Raw genomic sequence first — 10,717 nt, 5'->3', positions numbered from 1 at the left:
ACCACCAGGCTAATTTTTTTGTATTTTTAGTAGAGACGGAGTTTGACAACGTTAGCCGGGATGGTCTTGATCTCCTGACCTCATGATCCACCTGCCTTGGCCTCCCAAGGTACTGGGATTACAGGTGTGAACCAATTTTTGAATTTTTAGTAGAGATGGGGTTTCACCACGTTGGCAAGGTTGGTATCAAACTCCTGACCTCAGGTGATCTGCCAGCCTCGGCCTCCCAAAATGTTGGGATTACTATGTGAGCCACTATGTGAGCCACTATGCCCCGCTATATCAATCTTGTAAATAGAAAATCCTAAAGAATTTACCAAAAAAACCCTATTAGAACTAATAACTGAGTCAGCAAGGTTGTAGACTATGAGATCAATATACAAAAATTAACTCAATTTCTGTACATGTGCAATGAATAACCCCAAAACGAAACACAGAATATAATTCTATTTATAATAGTATCACAAAGAATGACAATACTTAGAAACAAATGATGGGCGCGAGCCCACCCTCCCGCCCTGCCTGTGCGCTGCCCGCCTATGGAGCTGCTGTGCTGCGAAGGCACCAGGATCCGCAGCCTCCAGGGAACCAGCGTGTCCTGCAGACCTTGCTCCGCTTGGAGTAGTGCTACGTGTACCGCACCTCCTACTTCCAGTGCGTGCTAAGGAACAGCAAACCGCACATGAGGAAGATGCTGGTTTACTGGATGCTGGAGGTGTGTGACGAGCAGCGCTGTGAGGAGGAAGTCTTTCCCCTGACCCTGATCCACCTGCGTCGCTACCTGTCTTGCGTCCCCACCTGTCTTGCGTCCCCACCAACCCGAAAGGCGCAGTTGCAGCTCTTGGATGCGGTCTGCATGCTGCTGACCTCCAAGCTGCGCAAGACCAGGCCCAGGACCATGGAGAAAATGTGCTTCTACACCGACCAGTTGCCGTACTGGGAGGTGATGGTCCTGGGGAAGCTCAAGTGGGACCTAGCTGCTGTGATTGCTCATGACTTCTTAGCCCTCATTCTGCACCAGATCTCTCTGCCCCGTGACCAACAGGCCTTGGTCAAAAAGCATGCCCAGATCTTTTTGGCCCCCTTTGCTACAGATTACACCTTTGCCACGTACCCACCATCCAGTTGTGAAAACAACCCAGATGCCTGTTAACTGATGAACAGATAACCATATGTGATATATAGCAATACAATGGAATATTGCTTGGCATGCTGGCTCACACCTGTAATCCTGCACTTTGGGAGGCCGAAGTGGGAGGATCACTTGAGCCCAGGAGTTCAAGGCCAGCCTGGGTCACAAAGTGAGACTCCTTCTTAATAAAATAAAATAAAAAATAGGCCGGGCGCGATGGCTCACACCTGTAATCCCAGCACTTTGGGAGGCCAAGGTGGGCGGATCATGAGGTCAGGAGATCGAGACCATCCTGGGTAACATGGTGAAACCCCCGTCTCTACCAAAAATGCAAAAAATTAGCTGGGCGTAGCGGCGGGAGCCTGTAGTCCCAGCTACTAGGGAGGCTGAGGCAGGAGAATGGCGTGAACCTGGGAGGCAGAGCTTGCAGTGAGCTGAGATCAAGCCACTGCACTCCAGCCTGGGCACAGAGCAAGATTCCGTCTCAAAAAGTAAATAAATAAATAAACAAATAATAAAACAAAATAAAATAAAAAAATAAAAAATAAAACAATAGAAGAGTATTATTCAGTCATAGAAAGGAATAAAGTGCTAAACACACTATAACATGGATGAATTCTGAAATTATTATGCTAAATGAAAGACGCCAATCATGAAACACCACATATAGTATGACTTCATGTATATGAGATGCCCAAAATAGGCAATTCCGTAGAGACAGAGAGTAGATAAGCCGTTGCTCAGGCTGGAGGGAATGGGGTCATTGTGGGTGGGTGGTAACAGCTAAAGGACACAGGATTTCTTTTGGAGTTGTTGAAAATGTCTTAGAAATGATTGTGGTGATTTTTGCACAACTCTGAATATACTACAAACCACTGAATGTAGTACACCTTAAGTAGGTGAATTGTACGATATATGAACAATAAAGCTGTTACAAAAAAGTAATAAGAAAAAGAAACCCCAGCCATAAAAAAGAATGAGTTTGTGTCCTTTGTAGGGACATGGATGTAGCTGGAAACCATCATTCTCAGCAAACTATCGCAAGAACAGAAAACCAAACACCGCATGTTCTCACTCATAGGTGGGAATTGATCAATGAGATCACTTGGACTCTGGAAGGGGAACATCACACACCAGGGCCTATTATGGGGAGGAGGGAGGGGGGAGGGATTGCATTGGGAGTTATACCTGATGTAAATGATGAGTTGATGGGTGCTGACGAGTTGATGGGTGCAGCACACCAACATGGCACAAATATACATATGTAACAAACCTGCACGTTGTGCGCATATACCCTAGAACTTAAAGTATAATTTAAAAAAAAAAGAAGAAAGGAAAAAAAAAAAAAAAGAAACTCTGTACCAGAAAACATAGGTTTAATTCCCATCTCTGCTCCTGACTGCCTGTGTAACTTTAGGAATGTTACTTAACTTCTCTGTGCCATATAGTTTCCTAACAAACAAATAGAGGAGAACAATAGTTTCTGCCTTACAGGGTTGTAAGGTTTTAAAAAGTCAGTATACATAAAGCACTCAGAACCTGTGCCTGGTTTAAAAAAGTGGGGGAGGGGTTACATCACTTATTATACTGTAAGTTATCGCAGAAGACACTGCACAAATACTTTACCACCTCCCCCAACCAGCCCCCAAGACTCCGGTATTGTAAATAACAACACAAATGCTACAAAGTTATCTTTTCTTTGGAATTATTCAATGGATTTCTAGAAATCAGGTTCCATATTTATTTTTAAATCATAATCCTTGTTCAATTATTTTTCCTGATGCCATTTTATTTATTTATTTATTTATTGAGACAGAGTCTTGCTCTGTCGCCCAGGCTGGAGTGCAGTGGCACAATCTCGGCTCACTGCAACCTCCACCTCTTGGGCTCAAGTGATTCTCCTGCCTCAGCCTCCCGAGTAGCTGGGAGTACAGGTATGTGCCACCACACCCAGCTAATTTTTGTATTTTTAGTAGAGATGGGGTTTCACCATGTTGGCCAGGTTGGTCTTGAACTCCTGACCTCAGGTAATCTACTTGCCTCAGCCTCCCAAAGTGCTGGGATTACCAGCATTTATACAAATTGCTTAGAACTTTCCTCTTTTATGAGTTGGAGTGAAGGAATGTAGTCAGTTCAGTTAGTAATGCTTCCTAGAAACATATGGAGAAATTGTGCAGAGAGGGGGAAAAAAGACAAATGCAAAACTGAGCCAGTCATATTAATCATTGTATATGCATCCAAACCTATAAGGATGATAACATTTTTGTGTTCAAATCCCATCTTTTGTAGAGGACAAAACAAGCACATTGGAAGTAGACTTGGGGTCTAACTTATGAGCCTCGTTCATTTTCCTCTTCTGTAAAATGAGAATAAACTGCGACAAGTAAGTTAAAGTCTGTGAAACAGGAATACTACTATTTAACCCATAAGCAAATACTACTGGAAGTTTTGAATGAGACATTCAAATGCTTAAATTCTGATCATGTTACATTTTTTGTGTGTGTCAAGGTTAGGTAATTTGTGTGTGTCTAGGCTTCTAACTCTTAACTTAGTGCTCCTTCCTCATGAGCTTGCTCTCTGGCTCTAGTTTCTTTCTATTATTATTATTATTATTATTAATTTTCTTTTTTTGGGACGGAGCCTTCCTCTGTCGTCCAGGCTGGAGTGCAGTGGCACAATCTTGGCTCACTGCACCCTCCGCCTACGGGGTTCAGGTGATCCTCCTGCCTCAGCCTCCCAGGTAGTTGGGACTACAGGCATGCACCAGCACGCCCAGCTAATTTTTGTATTTTTAGTAGAGATGGGGTTTCACCATGTTGGCCAGGCTCGTCTCAAGCTCTTGACCTCAGGTGATCCGCCTGCCTCAGCCTCCCAAAATTCTGGGATTATAGGCATGCATGAGCCACTGCACCTGGCCTCTGTGACATTTTGGACTAGATAGACCTTTTTTTCTATCTAGTTCTTTACCCCAATGCGTGGTAAAGGTCACAATGTCAGGCTAAGGCTTTCTGTTAAAGCTCCTGGCTGTCATGTAATGGGAGAGGGCGGGGCTGAAATCAGGATTGTGAGATGTGACTGAAATGTCTGCTGCAGCTCCAGGTGAGAGAGGCCCAAGACCTAGCATGCCAACAAAATCTTCCAAGATCTGGCCAGCCAAGCAAGCTTCTACTTTCTTGATGTTCCCCCCGACATATAAAGATCACAGCTTTTGCCAGCCAAGGTGGCTCATGCCTGTAATCCCATCACTTTGGGAGGCCAAGGCAGGAGGATTGCTTGAGCCCAGGAGTTTGGGACCAACCTGGGCAACATGGCAAGACCCCGTCACTACAATAAAAAATACAAAAATTAGTCAGGCATGGTGGCATGCACCTATAGTCCCAGCTACTCAGGAAGCTGAGGTGGGAGGGTTGCTTGAGCCTGGGAGGTAGAAGCTGCAGTGAGCTGAGATCACACCACTGTGCTCCAGCCTGGGTAACAGAATGAGACCCTGTCTCAAAAAAACAAAAACAAAAACCCACAGCTTTTGAAAAGAGATGGAGTGACAAAGATCACAGAACAAAGAGTTAATTAAAAAAACCGCATTGTTCTTTCGTTAAGAACAACCAGGGCTGGGCAGAAATGAAGCCGTTTCCCCTCTCAGATGATTGGACAGCTCACCTTTTAGGGGCAGGGTCTGGGTGGGAAGAGAGAAGAAGCTTCCTTCAAAACCAGCTTTCAGAAAGTTGGATGCTTTTTGGAGAGGACTGAATTTGGATTAGGCATTCACATGTATTTCTGCCCTTTACAGTCGTTTCATAGAAGCTAAATGATTTCTTAAAACCCATGTTATTTCCACCCCTTCCAAAAGGAGCTTTATCATGTAAACTGAGCATCTACAAACCAATCCTATAATGACTTGATTAGTCCCAGGAAAGCTCCTGCCTTTAATCCTTTTCTGTCTCATCTCCTGGTGCCAGGAAGGGCCACCATAGGACCCTCCCAGGTCTGGAGGTATCCCCCTCACTGTCACTCTCTCCTCCCCTGTCACCTGCTAGCCCCTGAGGCCTTCTGAGTGATGGGGAGGGCTTGGCCCAGATCCTTATAGGGAAGAAGGCAGGAGACCCTTCCCTAGGTCAATCCCTGGGCAGACCCCACTTCCTTCATTTCCTCATTCTTTCATCCAGTTAACACATGCTTAGTGCTTCTCATATGCCAGGCACTGTGCTTTGCACTTCACTCTGTGAGCTCTGATAATAGGGACTAGTATTAGTTTTCATTTATGCGTGAGGAAACCACGGCTCAGACAGGTTAAGTCGCTTGCCTGCGACCACACGGTTAATGAGTGACTTTGCCATACTGGGACCTAGAGTCTGAATCCAGCTGAGCCACTTCCAATGGGAAGCTCACACCAGATCCACACTCAGAGCAAAGGCAGCCACATCGCAGTGGACAACAAGGGCTTCCTGGAAGTGGTACACGGCCTGAGGTCAGGAAGGACCAGGCTGGGAGAAGGCTACCGACTGCTTACTGTCAGCAGCTTCAGCAAGGCAGAACCCAGTGAGACAGGCCAGGGTGGCGGGAGGCTCTTTGGTGACCCTGGATGGGCTCTGCTGGTGGGAACTTGATCCCACCATTAGTTTTTGAGCTCTTGCCACATGCCAGGCATAGGCCCTGTCCCAGGAATCCCACATACCATCATGTGCCATGGCCTGGGTCTCTGCTACGGCTTCAATAGCCCATGTTCCCCTCTTCCTGGACACCCATCTTGGAGGATCCTAGAGCCTCAGGCCAAGGCATCCCTAGAATCCCCGAGCTTCTGGGCCCCTGCCTGGCAAGACTGATGCTGATCAGAGTCCTGCACCCTCCCCCTGCTCCCAGTCCAGGCCAGATGGCTTCTGTTTACCTGGGTCTCCCCTGAGCTCAGCTGAGCTCCAGCTCATAGTGGGTAACGTGTTAGGAATCAGTGGAGAGCTGGCCCTGAAGATCCCTAAATAATGTATCAAAACCCTTCTCCCCTGCAGACCCATTAGGGTGGGGATGAGGGAGATAATGCAGATGAGTCACTGTGTCCCCCACCCCAGGAAGAATACTAGGGCTCCAAAAGCCTTTGCCCTGGTGTGCATGGGCTTGAGACTCAAAGGTCCCCAGGGCTGGGTGATCCAGTACATAGGTAAACCGAGGCAGGTTTGGGGTGACAACAAAACCAGTACATCCTCCAAAAGAGGTCAAAGGAGGTTCAGCTTCCAAATATTCAGACTTTTGCCATTGGAAACGTTAAGAGAAAAAAAAAACGATTTTATTTTTAGCATCCATATAAAAGTTGTGCTGTATGGTTTATGGTTTTGTTTTTATTTTGAATTTTCTCACCTGCAGAGAAGCACCAAAGCAACTTCAGTGCTTAGACCTGGAAAAGTCAAAGTCCCTTCTGGAGTTCCAGTCACAACCACAGAAGAGCAGAGCTGGAGGGGCCTGCTGAGTTCACTCCATCTACCCCACCCCACTCCCGGAACTGTACAGGCTGGGCAGTCCAGGCCAATGCAGGCATGCCCTTCTGATTCTATGAAGAAAGTCCTGGCCAGAACTTCCAACACTATGTTGAATAGGTGAGAGAGCGCATCCTTGTCTTGTGCCTGTTTTCAAAGGGAATGCTTCCAGTTTTTGCCCATTCAGTATGATATTGGCTGTGGGTTTGTCATAAATAGCTCTTATTATTTTGAGATACATTCATCTTTTAATATTTGAGATACATTCCATCAATACCTAGTTTATTGAGAATTTTTAGTATGAAGCGCTGTTGGATTTTGCCTCTATTGACATAATCATGTGGTTTTTGTCTTTGGTTCTGTTTATATGCTGGATCACGTTTTTTGATTTTTGCATATGTTGAACCAGCCTTGCATCCCAGGGATGAAACCAACTTGATCATGGTGGATAAGCTTTTTGATGTGCTGCTGAATTTGGTTTGCCAGTATTTTATTGAGGATTTTTGCATCGATGTTCATCAGGGATATTGGTCTAAATTTCTTTTTTTGTTGTGTCTCTGCCAGGCTTTGGTATCAGGATGATGCTGGCCTCATACAATCAGTTAGGGAGGATTCCCTCTTTTTTTACTGTTAGGAATAGTTTCAGAAGGAATGGTACCAGTCCTCTTTGTACCTCTGGTGGAATTCAGCTGTGAATCCGTCTGGTCCTGGACTTTTTCTGCTTGGTAGGCTATTAATTATTACCTCAATTTCAGAGCCTGTTATTGGTCTATTCAGAGATTCAACTTCTTCTTGGTTTAGTCCTGGGAGGCTGTATGTGTCCAGGAATTTATCCATTTCTTCTAGATTTTCTAGTTTATTTCCATAGAGGTGTTTATAATATTCTCTGATGGTAGTTTGTATTTCTGTGGGATCAGGGGTGATATCCCCTTTATCATTTTTTATTGCATCTATTTGATTCTTCTCTCTTTTCTTCTTTATTAGTCTTGCTAGCGGTCTATCAATTTTGTTGATCTTTTCAAAAAACCAGGGCAATCAGGCAAGAGAAAGAAATAAAGGGTATTCAATTAGAAAAAGAGGTAGTCAAATTGTCTGTGTTTGCAGATGACATGACTGTATATTTAGAAAACCCCATCATCTCAGCCCCAAATCTCCTTAAACTGATAAGCAACTTCAGCAAATTCTCAGGGCACAAAATCAATGTGCAAAAATCACAAGCATTTCTATACACCAATATCAGACAAACAGAGAGCCAAATCATGAGTGAATTCCCATTCACAATAGCTTCAAAGAGAATAAAATACCTAGGAATCCAACTTAAAAGGGATGTGAAGGACCAAGGAGAACTACAAACCACTGCTCAGTGAAATAAAAGAGGACACAAACAAATGGAAGAATACTCCATGCTCATGGATAGGAAGAATCAATATGGTGAAAATGGCCAAACTGCCCAAGGCAATTTATAGATTCAATGCCATCCCCATCGAGCTAACAATGACTTTCTCCACAGAATTGGAAAAAACTACTTTAAAGTTCATGTAGAACCAAAAAAGAGCCCACATTGCCAAGACAATCCTAAGCAAAAAGAACAAAGCTGGAGGCATCACGCTACCTGACTTCAAACTATACTACAAGGCTACGGTAACCAAAACAGGATGGTACTGGTACCAAAACAGATATATAGACCAAGGGAACAGAACAGAGGCCTCAGAAATAATACCACACATCTACAACCATCCAATCTTTGACAAACCTGACAAAAACAAGAAATGGGGAAAGGATTCCCTATTTAATAAATGGTGCTGGGAAAACTAGCCAGGCATATGTAGAAGCTGAAACTGGATCCCTTCCTTACACCTTATACAAAAATTAATTCAAGATGGATTAAAGATTTAAATGTTAGACCTAAAACCATAAAAACCCTAGAAGAAAACCTAGGCAATACCATTCAGGACATAGGCATGGGCAAGGACTTCATGAATAAAACAACAAAAGCAATGGCAACAAAAGCCAAAATAGACAAATGGGATCTAGTTAAACTAAAGAGCTTCTGCATGGCAAAAGAAACTACCATCGGAGTGAACAGCCAACCTACAGAATGGGAGAAAATTTTTTCAATCTACCCATCTGACAAAGGGCTAATATCCAGAATTTACAAAGAACTTAAACAAATTTACAAGAAAAAAACCAATCAAAAATGGGCAAAGGGCCGGGCGCAGTGGCTCAAGCCTGTAATCCCAGCACTTTGGGAGGCCGAGACGGGCGGATTACGAGGTCAGGAGATCGAAACCATCCTGGCTAACACGGTGAAACCCTGTCTCTACTAAAAATACAAAAAATTAGCTGGGCGAGATGCGGGCGCCTGTAGTCCCAGCTACTCGGAGGCTGAGGCAGGAGAATGGCGTGAACCCGGGAGGCGGAGCTTGCAGTGAGCTGAGATCCGGCCACTGCACTCCAGCCTGGGGCAGAGCGAGACTCTGTCTCAAAAAAAATAAAATTAAAAAAAAAAAAATGGGCAAAGGATATGAACAGTTGCAGGGTTGCAGGTGGCCACCTTCTCATTTTGTGCTCACATGATCTTTCCTTGGTACGTGGACCTTCTCACAAGGCCACTCATCCTATCAGATTGGGAGTCCACCCTTATGACCTGACTTACTTTTTTAATTTTTAATTTTTGTGGGTACACAGTAGGTACACATACTTCTGGGTTGTATGAGATATTTTGATACAGGCATGCAGTGCATAATAATTATATCTGGAAATGGGGTATCCATCACCTCAAGCATTTATCCAAACAATTCAATTACATTTTTAGTTATTTTAAAATATGTAAGTAAATTAGTATTGACTATAGTCACCCTGTTCGTGCTATTAAATACTAGGTCTTATTCATTCTTTCTAACTAATTTTTGTACCATGAACAACTTACCCTTCCTTATCATCTCCCCACTACCCTCCCCAGCCTCTGGGAACCATCCTTCTACTCTTTATCTCCGTAAGTTCAATTATTTTAACTTTTAGCTTCTGCAAATAAGTGAGAACATGTGAAGTTTGTCTTTCTGTACCTGGCTTAGTTCACTTAACATAATGACTTCCAGTTTCATCCATGTTGTTGCAATTGACACATAGACCAATGAAATAGAATAGAGAATCCAAAAATAAATCCATACATCTACAGTGAACTTATTTTTGACAAAAGTGACAAGAATATGCATTATGAAAAGGACAGTCTCTTCAATAAATGGTTCTAGGAAAATTGAATATCCATATGCAGAAGAATGAAGTCAAGCCCCTATCTTTTGCCATATTAAAAAATCCAATTTTCTCAGCATCATTTACTGAAGAGACTGTTTTTTCCATAATGTGTATTCTTGGCATCTGTTTTTATGCCAGTACCATATCGTTTTGACTACTTAGCTCTCTAGTATAATTTGAAGTCAGGTAATGTGATTACTCTAGTTTCATTCTTTTTGTTTAGGATAACTTTGGCTATGCTGGGTCTTTTTGTAGTTTCATATAAATTTTAGGATTTTCTTTCTGTTTCTGTGAAGAATGTCATTGATGTTTTGATAGACATTGCATTGAGTCTGTAGATTGCTTTGGGTGGTATGGACATTTTAACATTGATTCTTCCATCCATGAACATGGAATATCTTTTCATTTCATTTTTGTCCTCTTTAATTTCTTGTATCAGTGTATAGTTTTCATTGTAGAGATCTTTTACTTCTTTGACTAAGTTAATTCCTAAGTATTTTATTTTATTTGTAGCTATTGTAAATGGAATTACTTGCTTGATTTCTTTTTCAGATTGTTCTCTGTTGACATATAGAAATGCCACTGATTTTTGTATGTTGATTTTGTATCTTGCAACTTTACTGAATTGGTTATCAGTTCTAATAGTGTTTCTGTGTGTGGAATCTTTAGGGTTTTCCAAATACAAGATTATATCATCTACAAATAAGAATAATTTGACTTCTTTCCTTCCAATTTGGATGCCCTTTATTTCTTTCTCTTGTCTGATTGCTCTAGCTAGGATTTCCAAAACTATGTTGATTAACAGTGATGAAAGTGGTATCCTTTTATGTTCCAGATCTTAGAGAAGAGGCTGTCAGTTTTCTCCCAT

General features: G+C 42.9%; 1 pseudogene; it reads left to right on the top strand.

The window, feature by feature from the left end:
- The first annotated feature begins 539 nt into the window (after positions 1-539).
- Positions 540-1,153, top strand: LOC117082235 (annotated as a pseudogene).
- Positions 1,154-10,717: the final 9,564 nt, after the last annotated feature.

This window comes from Trachypithecus francoisi, unplaced genomic scaffold (genome assembly GCF_009764315.1).
Source record: "Trachypithecus francoisi isolate TF-2019V2 unplaced genomic scaffold, Tfra_2.0 Lachesis_group9, whole genome shotgun sequence".
Lineage (NCBI taxonomy): Eukaryota > Metazoa > Chordata > Mammalia > Primates > Cercopithecidae > Trachypithecus > Trachypithecus francoisi.
The sequence above is the reverse complement of the archived record's forward strand: the minus strand, read 5'-3'. Positions and strand labels throughout refer to the sequence as shown.